We start from the raw sequence: 14,423 nt of genomic DNA, 5'->3' as shown, positions 1-14,423 counted from the left end.
ATTGCTCTAAGTAGCATTGACATCTTCACAATGTTTGTTCTTCCAATCCATGAGCATGGAACGTTTTTCCATTTCTTTGTGTCTTCTTCAATTTCTTTCATGAGTATTTTCTAGTTTTCTGAGTACAGATCCTTTGCCTCTTTGGTTAGATTTATTCCTAGGTATCTTATGGTTTTGGGTGCAATTGTAAATGGGATTGACTCCTTAATTTCTTTCTTCTGTCTTGTTGTTGGTGTATAGGAATGCCACTGATTTCTGTGCATTGATTTTATATCCTGCCACTTTACTGAATTCCTGTATGAATTCTAGCAGTTTTGGGGTGGAGTATTTTGGGTTTTCCACATACAGTATCATATCATCTGCAAAGAGTGAGAGTTTGACTTCTTCTATGCCGATTTGGATGCCTTTGATTTCTTTTTGTTGTCTGATTGCTGTGGCTAGGACTTCTAATACTATGTTGAATAGCAGTGGTGATAGTGGACATCCCTGCCGCGTTCCTGACCTTAGGGGAAAAGCTCTCAGTTTTTCCCCATTGAGAATGATATTCGCTGTGGGTTTTTCATAGATGGCTTTTATCATACTGAGGTATGTACCCTCTATCCCTATACTCTGAAGAGTTTTGATCAAGAAAGGATGCTGTACTTTGTCAAATGATTTTTCTGCATCTATTGAGAGGATCATACAGTTCTTGTTCTTTCTTTTACTAATGTATTGTATCACGTTGATTGATTTGCAGATGTTGAACTTGGGCTGCTGCTTGCACCACTGTTTATGGAGGGATAGGGAGGAGTCCTACACCAACCGTTAGAACACTGTGTCATCCTCTGTGTCTGTTCCACCAAGCTCCTTTTTGTGGCTGTGACTTACTTGTGATGATGTTGAATACAAGAAAGAGTATTTGAGGTATTTGTCATGTTCCCAGCCCTATCAATGAGCCCTGCTGACCGAGTAACCCTGTTTTGTATCACGTGTCCACCTCCCCCCATACTCCATGGCCACAGCTAACTGAGGCCAGTTGGGCCCCTGAATGCCAAACAACCAACACGTAGTCTGGCCCATGTCCTGTGCAGTGAAATGGCATGAAATGCTTTGCCTTAACTGAAGTAAGGATTTGCTTACTAGAGACTGATTCTTACAAAAAATATAGGTGCAGGAAAATATTTATTTTATATATTGCAAGCACTTTCTGCCATCCAGGATGGGAAAATAGCTTGCTTTTGGAAGCAGACCCCCTCTGATATGCTGGGAAGTATTATTTTTGTATAATTTTTTAGTTCTATAGATATAAGTCAAACATCTATCAACTTTTCTTGGGAAATTCAATGAAAATACTCAGATATAGAGGATATATGTTGAAAAATTGAGTGTCTTATTTAGAGAAGTAAATTGGTATATCTTTTAGCAGAACCCTGTCCTTGAAAACAATATTAAAGACATTTTCCCCCTCATCCGGAATTACAGAAGCCTATACCTAAAAGTCACTGTTTTGAAGAAATAGATGAGAGTTTGTCCAAGTAATTAAAAATAGATTAAAACTAGAGACAAACCACAATTATCCAAATGAACTCTAATGTTTGGTAATAAACCTATATGTAATATTATTAAAAACTGAATTGTTCATATTTTGGAAAATGCACTGCCCATTATTTTCAGAGGAACCTTCTGGTAAGAGCCCAAGTAAGGGAAGGACAGCCCCAAAGCTGAGGGATGAAGAGAATGTGTGCTTCTACCTTCAATCACCCTGGAGAAAAGTAAATTCTGGAGCATAAAATGAGGACTCTGTGGGAAACATAAAAGCAACCCCCTCCCTGAGCTTCAGGAATATGAGGAATGGAACCTTAGGGAGGAGAAACTTATTCAAGGGTACTCTAGCAAGAATTAGGCTGCCCTTACATGGGGGTAGGATAATGCATAGCTTCTAAACACTGTGCCACGGCAGTCCAGGGCCAGCACTAGGGTGAAGCAAGCAAGGCAACCAGGGAGCAACATTTCAGGAGGCACTCCCCCTCAGGGTTGTGCAAGTACATGGATGGTGTCACAGAGTTGAGTACCTTCTGAAATTTTATGTCTTTGGCACTTTGCTTGCTTCACCCTTGCCCTGGCTCCATTTAGTGCTCTGGATTATTAGGTAATGAGCTGTGGCAGACAAATTCAGTTACAGGAGTTTAATGGCAGAATATGGAAAGATTCAGCAAGTTAAAGATGCTCAGAGGGACACCTGGGTGGCTCAGTGGGTTAAGCATCTGCATTCGGCTCAGGTCATGATCCCAGGGTCCTGGGATCGGGCCCCGCATCAGGCTCCCTGCTCAGGGGGAAGCCTGCTTCTCCCTCTGCCTGCCGCTCCCCCTGCTTGTGCTCTTGCTCTCTATCTATCTCTCTGAGAAATAAATAAATAAATAAACAAACAAATAAATAAATAAATAAATAAAATCTTTAAAAAAATCCTTTAAAAAAATAAATAAAGATGCTCAGAATCCTGATCTCTGAGGGAGTCAGAGCATGCCAACCCCAAATATGCCACTCTTGCCTATTGATTATTTTGAGCTGAAGGTACCTTGGAAAAGGAAGAATTCAGGAAGGGCTCTCTGGCCTCCCCCTTCGTACTTAAAAGCAAATTATAAAATTTCCCATTAGAAAAGTACTCTACCAGGAAGAGGAGTCTCATCATCAGAGACAAGTGATCAAGGAGAAAATGGATCTGTACAAACAAACATACTAAAATAACCCTTAGCTTCTATTAGTTCCCCCATATAGCCTAGTCACTTCTTCACAATTTACCACTCCTAAAAGCTTAAACTCTCCTTTGTCTTGTCACTTCACAAATTTATAATTCCTTGTTTGTTTCTAAAAATGTATATAAGCTCTTGGTCCTAAACTGCTTCTTTAGGTCTTCAGTTTTCCTATAAAGGCTCCAAGTGCATATAAAAATACTAAATAATTTTTAATTTTTAATTTTTTTTTTACTTTTCTCCTATTAATCTATCTTATGTCAGTTTAATTCTCAGGTCCAGATACAGAGCCTAAGAGGGTGGATGAAAGGATTTTCTTTCCCTGTAGGGGCCATGAGTACATTGAAGAGAACAATGAAAGTTTGAGTAAACAGAAAATGCAAGTTGGAAAAAAGAGAAAGGGTGAGGAGGTCAATGGGTAGTAGAGAGAGAAATAGATGCACAGAGTAGTCAGTCATGTCACATTAGACAGTTAATTCTTGAATTTCTATTGCTGAGGATCCTAGAGCTGTTTTGGATTCTGCATGACCACCTAGCCCCATGGAACCCAGCCCTACCATGGCTTCTGCCATTCATGAATGAATCTTTCTATGGCAAGCTGCAGAAAGAGCTCTAACTTAGGCAGAAGGGAATTTATTCAAAAGGCATTAGGGATATCATCACATTGACAGGAGATGGCAGAGTCATACCTGAGAAGTGGTGGGAACCCAGACAGCCCCAGAGACAAGTGTCTCGGTGGCAGGAAAGTTCTGGTCTGGATGTGTAATACAGATAGCTAGTCTGCTTTCCCCTGTGCTAGAGATTCAAATCCCAGGATGGAGGGGAATATGTGATGCCCTGGCTTAGCTGGGGTCAAGGGCCTGCCCTCCTACTTCCTAGCTTACATCACAAGCCAAGCCCCACATAATTGTTCTATCAAATTCGGTTGAAGAGGCAATTGGGGGAAACGGAAGTTGGGGCACAAAGAAGGTGAAAGGATGAACGTTGGGACGCCAAGACAGGAACGGTCCACTGCCCAGCAACATGGCTTTTTGTCCTTTCAGGAGCTCCCATGGACCTTCCCACATGCTCGAGATTCAGGTCCATTACCCCAGGTATCCCATAATTGTTACTTGAGTGATTCTCAGTCCCTTGCAACCAAAACAGCTCAGGCATATTGCTGAGGAAAACAATGCTGTTCTGCTTTTTGTCTATCTCCTACGGAAATTATTAAAACCTCTCAAAAGACTCCAAACTTCCTTCTTCTGGGGGTGTTTGGTTCTGCTAGATACTTTGGTATTTTCTGTCAGCTTTCTCTTGGGACATTTTCCACATGGGAAGGTGTGATGAGAAAAACAACTTTTGTTTTTCTAAGTTGCTACCTAGACATTTTAAAGTATGATAACCTTACACTGAGTCTGAACATTAGGTAAGAACTTGAATTTAGGATTCCCACCATAAATTCCCATTTGTTGTTCCCAGGACACCCTTTAAAATAACCACTTAGAAAAAAAATCAAATCAAATAAACCACTTAGAATTAAGGTTGTGAAAAGTTAGTGACCTCTGCCCCAGCCACACTGAGTAATAGGTGCATGCTACCATGCTCTCTATCTCCTGCTTATTCATGACCTGACACAGAGGACTGCAATACCTCCAGCTCATTGCACATTCACCCCTATTTCCGGATTTGTAAGTAATAAATCTTATGACGTCTTTTATGAGAATGTACTGAAACTGTCCTTCAATGAAAACAACCCCGAAGTTTCCACTTTTTCAAACTAGGAGCTGTGATGCTGTAGGAGATACATGCAGACTTTTGTGGGTGGATTGTGTTCCCTCATTGAGCAGATCATTATCTGCACATTTTTTTCTTTTTTAATTTTATTTCAATACACCAGCTCCAGTTTCCCAACAGAGCAGGGAAAAGGGTCACAATATTACAGCTTTTTCCTTTCTCAGTGAATGCTTTAGCCTGGTACAGCTCAGAGATCAGCCCAAACAGGGGCAATACATGGGCCCTCACACTCCCTTACTCTTTTTTAAAATTGAGATACACATTCATATGTCATAAAAGTCACTCTTTTAAGGAATAAAATTTAATGGTTGTTGTATATTCACAAACTTGTGCAACTATTACTACTACATAATTCCAGAATATTTTCATCAGTTACTTCCCATTCTCCCCTCCTCTCAACCTTTGACAATTACTAATCTACTTTCTATCTCTATGAATTTGCTTATTCTAGACATTTCATATAAATGGGATCATAGAATATGTGACATTGTTTGTCTGGCTTCTTTCACTTACCATAATCTTTTTGAGGTTCATCCATGTCATAACATGTATCAATACTTATTTCTTTTTATGGTTAAATAATATGCCATCATATGGATATATCACAATTTGTCCACTCATAACTGATAGATATTTGGGTTGTTTCCGTTTTTTGGCTATTATGAATATTGCTGCTATAAAAATCATGTACAGAGACACCTGACTGGCTCAGTCAGTAGAGTGTGCCACTCTACTAGATCTCAGGGTTGTGAGTTCAAGCCCCACATTGGGTGTGGAGCCTACTTAAAAAATAAATAAATAAAAGAAAAGAAAACAAAATAAAAATCATGTACAAATTTTTGTGTCAACATATTTTCAATTCTATTTGGTATCTAGACATATAATTACTGGGTCAAACAGTAATTCTATGGATAACATTTTGAGAAACTGACACACTGTTTTCCAGAGTGGCTGCACCATCTGCAAAATATGAGGGTTACATTCCCCATTCTCAACAACACTTGTCCATCATTTTTATTTTAACCATTGGAGTGAGTGTGAAATGGTATTTTATTGTCATTTAGGTTTGCATTTCCCTAATGGCTGATGATGTTGGACATCTTTTCATGTGCTTATTGGCCATTTGTGTAACTTCTCTGGAGAAATGTCTATTCAAATCCTTTGCCCATATTTTAACTAGATTATCTTTTTATTGTTTCAGTTGAAAGTGTTCTTTATGTATTCTGGATGCTAGTGTCTTATCTGTGATTTGCAAATATTTTTTCCCATTTAGTTTGTTATTTCACTTCTTTCACATTGAAGCACAGATTTTTTAATTTTGATGAAGTCCACATATTTAGTTTTTATTTTTTTTAAAGATTTTATTTATTTATTTGACAGAGAGAGACACACAGTGAGAGAGGGAACACAAGCAGGGGGAGTGGGAGAGGGAGAAGCAAGCTCCCCACTTAGCAGGGAGCCCAATGTGAGGCTAGATCTCAGGACCCTGGGATCATGACCTGAGCCAAAGGCAGACGCTTAACGAATGAGCCACCCAGGTGCCCCCAACATATTTTTTTGGGGGGTTGCTTGTTCTTTGGGTGACATACCTAAGAAATCATTTGCTAATTCAAGGTAACAAAACCTTACACTCATGTTTTCTTCTAAGAGTTTAATAGTTTCAGCTTTTACATTTATGTCTTTGATCCATTTTGAATTAACTTTTGTATGTGGTGTGAGGTGGAGGTCCAGATTCACTCTTTTGCATAAAGATATCTAGTTGTCCCAGCATCATTTGTAAAAAAGATTATTTTTTCCCCATTGCCTTGTTTTGTAGCCTTGTTGAAAATCAAATGACTGTAAATATAAGGGTTTACTTCTGGACTCTCAATTCAATTTCATTAACCCATATCGCAATCTTTATGTCAGTACCACACTGTCTTGCTTACTGTAGCTTTGTAGTGTTTGTCCTCCAACTTTGACCTTTTTCAAAGTTGTTTTTGCTATCCTGGGTCCCTTGCCATTCTGTGTGAATTATAGGATTAACTTGTCAATTTCTGCAAAAGATAAGCTGCTGGGATTTTGATAGGGATTGCACTGAATCTATAGATCAATTTGAGGAGTATTGTCATCTTAACAATATTAAATTTTCCAATCTGTGAACACATCTTTGCATTTATTAGGTCTTCTTTAAGTTCTTCAAAAATTTAATAATTAAAAAATTATTTCTAAGTATTTTTGATACTACTGTAAACAGAAGTTTTTCCTTAATTATATTTTATTTTCTGACTGTACTTTACTGATGTATAGAGTACAATTGATATTTGTGTATTGATCTGGTATTATGAAACTTTAGTGAATTAATTCATTTCTTAGTTTAATGGATTCCTTAGGATTTTCTATATACAGGATTATGTTCTCTGAAAGTATAAGTAGTGTTACGTCTTCCTTTCCAATCCCATTTATTTCTAATTTTTTGCTTAATTTCCCCGACTAGACTCTCCAGCACAATGTTGAATGGAAGTGGCAAGAGCAAACAGCTTTGTCTTGTTCCTGATCTCAGGGGAAATCTTTAAGTCTTTCATCCTTAAGTACAATGTTGGCTGTGGTCTTATCAAATTGAGGAAATTTCCTTCTGTTCTTAGTTTGTTGAATGCGTTATCAAAAATATTGAGATGATCATATTTTTTTTAACTTTATTCTATTAATGTGGTGTATTACATGGATTTTTGTATGTTAAACCAACCTTGCATTCTTGGGATAAGTCCCACTTGTTCATAGTATATAATCCTCTTTATATGCTCCTGAATTTGCGTGCAAATGCACGAATGTGTAGCTAGTATTTTACTGAGGATTTTGATGACTATATCCATGAGGGCTATTGTTCTGTTTTGTTTTGTTTTGTTTTTCTCCTTGTGATGTCTTTGGTTTTGGTATTAGGGTAATATTGGCTTCACAGAATGAGTTGGGAAGTGTTCCTTCCTCTTCTATTTCTTCAAAGAGTTTGGAAACCCTAGTGATACAATTAAGGCCGAGAAAATGAAGATTGCTTTGTGCTAAATAATTCTACCTTTCTGGGTTATAACACAAAATATTATATACAAAGATGGACTCTAATGGACAAAGTAATAAATATTTAAAAGACAAAAATCAAGCCAACAAGTTTTGTCCCAGATGAAGTTTACCCACACCTAAATTTTCTAGAAATAATTTACTTAACCTATATCACAAATTTATTTTTAGACCAATGATTATTGTGTTTGTAAAATGGAAATATAGCACATTCTTTGAAAAGCATTCAAGGAACAGAGCAACATTAATAAAGCAAAAAAATAAAATCCTGTCACCTAGAAATAATCATTGGAATATTTGGTGAATCCAATTTTAGATTATGTTAGATATCACAGCTATTTAATTCTATATTTAAATGTACTCATTGTTTACCTCCAGTCCCTTTATCTTACCTTTTCTAAAATTTCATGGGTATATGGATTTTATTGAAAGTGATTTTGTTCTAGGACTCCTGGGTACTCTACTTCCTAAGTTCCTTTATGCTTAGGAATATAAATATATATAAATTTTATTTTATATAAATTTTTATATGTAAATTTTATATAATTTTATATAATTTATATATGCTTATATAAATTTATATAAAATAAAATTTTCTAGATAGTGCTCTATCTTCTGGCATTGAATATTGCTGTGAAAGAATAAGAGCACAATTCAATTTTCCCCTGTTACAGATGACCTTCTTTTTCTGTGTGGATGCCTGAAGAACATTCTTTAATCCTTGAAATTCAACTTAATTTGACAAGTTTCATCTCAGGTCAATCACTCATACCACTTTTTCAGAAACAAGATGGGCCCTTTAATTTGCAGATTCAGTTTCTTTTAATCCTTTTTTTTCCTGCTGCAGTTTTAGGCTCACTGTTTTAGGAATATAAATGTCTTATGGTGGACAATGTCCTCTACAATGACTAACCTCTCTCTAACCGCTTTAACATTTTTCTTTTCCTCTACCATTGTAGTGATTAATTAGGCTTTCTTTTGTGTTAGAAATCTCATTTCAGCTATGGCATTCTATTTCTTGTTATTTCATATTAATTTGTTAGATGAAAGTTGGTGTTATTTTGGCCTTTGAATTGCTTTCTTAACTCTGCAATCTCCTTTTCCATCTCCTATTGTCATTTTATTTGGTGTTCAAGCTTTTGCTTTATTAAGTTAATATTCTTATTAAATTTTCTTTTCTTTTTTTTTTAAGATCTTATTCATTCATTTGACAGAGAAAGAGAGAGAGCACAAGCAGGGGAGTGGCAGGCAGAGGGAGAAGGAGAGCAGACTCTTCACAGAGCAGGGAGCCAGATGTGGGGCTTGATCCCAGGACCCTGGGATCGTGACCTGAGCCAAAGGCAGACAGACGCTTAACCGGCTGAGCCACCCAGGCACCTTTCTTATTAAGTGTAAAGTATCACGAACATTTTTATTCTGTTCCTTAGTGCTGAATATGCATAGTATTTTAAATAGTCACAGATGTTTCCTCTTAAGCATTCCCCCATCCCTCTAAACTTTTTGTTGGGACCAATGAAAGCAAGTGGCCTTTCCAAACCAGAAAAGGCAAGGAGATGGATTCTCCCCTGGAGCCTCCAGAAGTATCATAGCCCTTCTGACACTCAATTTAGACTCAATCTCCAGAACTATAAAATAATGAATTTGTGTTTATTTATTATTAAAGCCACCAAGTTTGTCATTTTTGTTACAGCAGCAATAGAACCCAAGTGCAGATTGACATGGAATAAGAACATCATGAGACATAGCAAAGAAAATCTACAGGCTTTGGCTAATGCAAAAACAAGAGGAATCAGAACTGGATCAAAACAAGTAATATGTAGCTAAGCACTAAGTAAGAGTTTTAATCATTTCTCATAGTGAGAAGGGAACTGGACATGTCTATGGAAATTCACTGTGTATTTGTTATAGTTTGATGGATGTACTAGTCAGGGTTCTCCAGAGAATAGAACCCATAGCAGTTTTATGTCTGTGTGTTGTGTGTGTGTTTTTAAGGGAACTGTCTCATAAAATTGGGAGTGAGGGTGTGGGCTGGCAAGTCTGAAATCTGTAGGGCAAACTGGCAGACTGAAAATTCAGGTAAGAATTGAGCTGCAATTTTGAGAATTCTATAGGGCAGCAGGTCAGAAACTCAGGCAGTGTTCCTATGTTACAGTCTTGAGGAGAATTTCTTCTTCATTAGGAAACCTCAGTCTTTGTTTGCTCTTAAGACCTTGAACTGACTGGATGAGGCCCACTCACATTATGGAGGGTAATCTGGTTTGTCCAAAGTCTACTGAATGAAATGTTAATCGCATCTAAAAAATACCCTTACAGAATATCTAGACTGGTATTTTGACCAAACAACTATCCACTATAGCCTAGTCAAGCTGACACATAAAATTAACCATCACAATGTACATATGTACATTTAACTCTCTAGTAGAATACGCTCATTCATTATCAACAAATAATTTGTGGTGTTCATCAACTTGCCTTATTAGTGTTCAGATCTAGATTCCTAACCTGAAATCCATGGGCCCCTAGAGGGACCCCCATCTTCAGTTTGGGAGAGAGTGTTCATGAAAAGTTTTCAAATTATATACAGCATTTTGAGTGGATACATGTTCATGCATTTTTTTTTCCCTGGGGGAGAGATTCAGAGCTTTCACCATATTCTCAGAAGTCTAAAAAGGTCTGATACTGGCCAAGAAAGGTATGGAGCCCCTATAGAAAGAATCTATTTTTGACATTTGAAGGTGGGATTCTGATGTCTGAACAATCAGCACGCTTACAGACTGCTCTGGGAGTTGCTTGTTACATAAATCCAAAGTCCTCACCAACTGCAAATAATAGATTAAATATTTCTTTGCTTTCCAACAAGGTTTTTCATATTTACTCTGATATATTACAAGAGAGATTGAACAGTCCAAAATGAGTCTCTCAGAGGCACGTTTTTTGGTCATTATAGTTTTATGGGTGAATTATTTAGTTAATACATGGCTGAGGAGTGAGTAGCAGTGAGGAGCCTTCCAAATTCTTAGAGAAAGAGGGGCACCTGGGCGGCTCAGTCAGTTGAGCATCCAACTCTCGATTTTGGCTCAGACCATGATCTCAGGGTCATGAGACTGAGCCCCGTGTTGGGCTCTGCGCTCAGCAGGGAGTCTGCTTGAGATTCTCTCTCGCTCTCCCTCTGCTGCTCCCCACCCCACACTCACTCTTGTTCTATCTCTCTAAAATAAGTAAATAAAATCTTAAAAAAAAACCCAAATTCTTAGAGAAAGAATTCTGCCCTCTGAACCCTAAACTTATCAACTCAGCCCATATGAGAAGGCAGCAAAATGTCTAGAAGGCCCTAAGGACAGCTGTGTCCTTAAGTGAATGAATCAATGATTAGGGGAAACTAGTATTTTATTTTTTGTTATTTTATTTTTTTTGAAAGATTTTATTTATTTATTTGACAGAGACAGAGATAGCGAGAGCAGGAACACAAGCAAGGGGAGAGGGAGAGGGAGAAGCAAAACTAATTTCTTAGTTTTGGCTAAGAAATTAGTTATCGTACCATAACGAGGTAAGATGTTAACATTAAGGGGAACTGGATGAAGGTAACCCTCAATACTAACCTTGCAACTTTTTAGTATTATCTAAAATTATTCCAAAAGTATAAGTAGGTTCAGGAAAGCAAAATCTGACAGAGTGGCTAACACAAGAAAAATGTTCTTCTGTTAATCAGGAATATTTCCCCAGGCTTGAGCTGGCTAAAGTATGTCTCAGGTCTGGGTCCTTTGGCTAGAATTCCCTGCTTACCCAACAATTTTGAATTGCCAATTCAGCCTAAAGGGGCCTGTGGTCTTGGGAAAAGGAAAGCACTGAAGAGGACAAATGAGTATACTGTCACTAGAAAGATATATCCCCTAATTATAAATCAATCTACCGGCATCCAGGCCAATTGCAACCACCTCAGAAAATTTAGTTAGGAATCTCTCACTGAGCACTGCTCATCCCAAGGTCCAAAATATACTTTCTGGACTAGCAAATCTTAAATTCAGACCCTACAATCTGGTAGATTCCTTCTCCACTTCCTACCCACCTCCACCCCTTTACCCACATTGTTGTTCCAGCCCATTAGGCTTCCTGGGGTAGCCAGCCTTCCCAGCAGTACCTCCAGTAACATCACACTTGCTTTATACAATAAAACCAATTTCTGATACCTTAGCATCCCTTTTACTTTTTCGAATAATATGAACCAGTTTTAAAAGTGAGATTCCATTAGGCCCCTGGATGTTTTTATTAAATAAAAGTTGTGACTGTATTCTGCAAATATTAGGGCACAATACCTATAAATAATGACTCTAAAATCTAGCCTCTACCAGGTTTTTACTGTATTGAAAGAAAAGAACTTGATTCTTTCCCTCCTAATAAAACTAACTTTTCTTTAAGCTGTATGCTTCCTGGTGCTTTTCCTTATCATTCTATGTTTGAAGGCCTATGTAACATGAATTGCCACTTCTCCTTTCAGAGATGAAGACAGAAATATGTCATTTGTATTTCAATTATGAGGTTCTTCCCTTTTCTCACTTTTTATCATTTCCAACTTTGCCTTGAACTTTCAAGTTCTTCTGGCCGACATAACTCTAACCTGCTTGTCAATAGTTTTTAGTAACTATTGTAATGGAGAACTTGTCTTTACCACTCAAAGCTCACCAAACCCTATACTGAAAACTATGTGTTAGTGAGTCAAGCAAAAGAATGAAGAGCATCTTATTATGTTAACCAGAATGAAAATCAAGGTTACTGGATATTTGTTTCCTCTTTGTTGCCCAAACTTTACTACACATAATTTTTTATGTAATTACTAGTCAATAAACACTTGACTTTAAAGAAATGGGAAGGGTAATTTTTTTTATTGATTGATTTTTAAAGATTTTATTTATTTATTTGATAGAGAGAGACAGCAAGAGAGGGAACATAAGCAGGAGGAGTGGGAAAGGGAGAAGCAGGCTTCCTGCCGAGCAGGGAGCCTGATGTGGGGCTCGATCCCAGGACCCCGGGATTGTGACCTGAGCCAAAAGCAGACGCTTAACAACTGAGCCACCCAGGAGCCCCAGGGAAGGGTAATTAAAAAAAAAAAAAGATTTTATTTATTTGAGAGAGAAAGCTTGAGTGAGCAGGGGGAAGGGCAGAGAGAGAATCTTAAGCAGACTTTGCTCTGAGTGAGAGCCTGATGCAGGCTCCATCTCACAACCCTGAGATCATGACCTGAGCCAAAATCAAGAGTCAGATGCTTAACTGATTAAGACACCCAAGTGCCCCTAAAGATTTATTTATTTATTTATTTGAGAGAGAGAGAGAGAGAGAGAGAGAGAGAGCATGCAGTGGGGGGGGGGGGCGGGCAGAAGGGGAGGGAGAGAGAGACTTAAGCAGACTCCATGCTAAGTGGAGAGCCCTTTTCAGGACTTGATCCCACAACCCCAAGATCATGACCTTAGCTGAAACCAAGAGTTGGTGCTTAACCTACTGCACCACCCAGGAGTCCTGGGAAGGGTAATTTTTGACTGACAGAAATTTTGTCTTATTACTACAGATGAGCCTGGATTTAGAAATGCCTCACTGTTTGTATTCTCTCCCAGGATTAGGTAGAGAGTGGGATAGTTCCTTTCCTTTACAGTGTGAATGAGCGGTTAACCCCTCCTTGTTCTCTCTTCTCTGGGAGCTGATCCTAGCCTGAGTCTCAATGCCTCAACTCTGTTTCCCCTTCCATTCTGGTCCTCATTTTTGTGTTGTGCCCATAGTAGTGACAGAATATTTGCTTGAATTTTGTCACTTACAAAATTCATATATTTTCCAGCTTTTCAATATAATCATATATTTCCAAGTAAAGATACTCAGTAGACAAAGTTCAGGGGAGAAGATAAGCCTGGATGTTTAAATTTGGGAGTTGTCAGCATCCATATAACATGGATACACACTAAATGAAGGCACCAGCTTCGATCCTTATACTAAATTTTAGTAAAGCTTATTTTTTTTTTACTTCTGTATAAATACATTAAAAAATACAAGTAATTAGAAGCTCACCTGGGGTGCTCGAGCTTTGCTTTACAAAGCACTGTTCGGGGACACAGAAATCCAAAGGCTGAGTTCTATGAAATATACATTTTCAATTTTACTGCAATTGCTTTTTCAAAATGCAATATACTAATCTGTAAGCAGTTAATGAAAGAGTTCCCGTTTCTTCACATCCTTTCCTAAACTTTATATTATCAGACTTCATACCTGTCACTCTTGTGAGTTGACCTTTCCCCTCAGGGACCAGATTCCTGCTCTAACTGGCTTGATGAGAAACCCTTGCTCTCACCTTAGCACAAGACTTTTGACCGTTTTAAGGTCCCTGAGAATAAGATATAGTTCCAGAGAAATAAAATTCATTAGTGGGGCAGTACATACATATAAATTTAATAATTTATTCTTTTCTGATCCCTAGCAAATGTTTTAAAAATAATCACATAAAGTTCAGACATTGTCACCAGGAGCCCATTAAGCACTACTACCTATTATCTGGCACGTAAGTAGGGTTTCAATTAAGTATTTGTTGAATGAACAGAAGGAAATGCCACTCTATAGCCTTGAACAAACACAACTGGGTGCCTCTCGTGATCCCTGTTTTCTTTGCTTCCCTGACATGAGTTATCAGGTCTCATCAGTTCTGAGATGGCCCTGTCTTATTCTAAATTCCTACTACCATTGCTCAAATTATCACCACCAAAATCTATTTTCATTTCCTATGCTCCTATCTCAAGTCTTTTAACTACTTCAGGCCAACTTCCACGTGGTCACTAGAGTTACCTTTCTAAAGCTCAAATAAAATAACATCAGTCCTCTTTATCAAAAATT

This window comes from Callorhinus ursinus, unplaced genomic scaffold, assembly GCF_003265705.2.
Source record: "Callorhinus ursinus isolate GAN/ISIS: 27379988/994484 unplaced genomic scaffold, GSC_fseal_2.0 scaffold49, whole genome shotgun sequence".
Taxonomy (NCBI): Eukaryota; Metazoa; Chordata; class Mammalia; order Carnivora; family Otariidae; genus Callorhinus; species Callorhinus ursinus.
The sequence above is the reverse complement of the archived record's forward strand: the minus strand, read 5'-3'. Positions refer to the sequence as shown.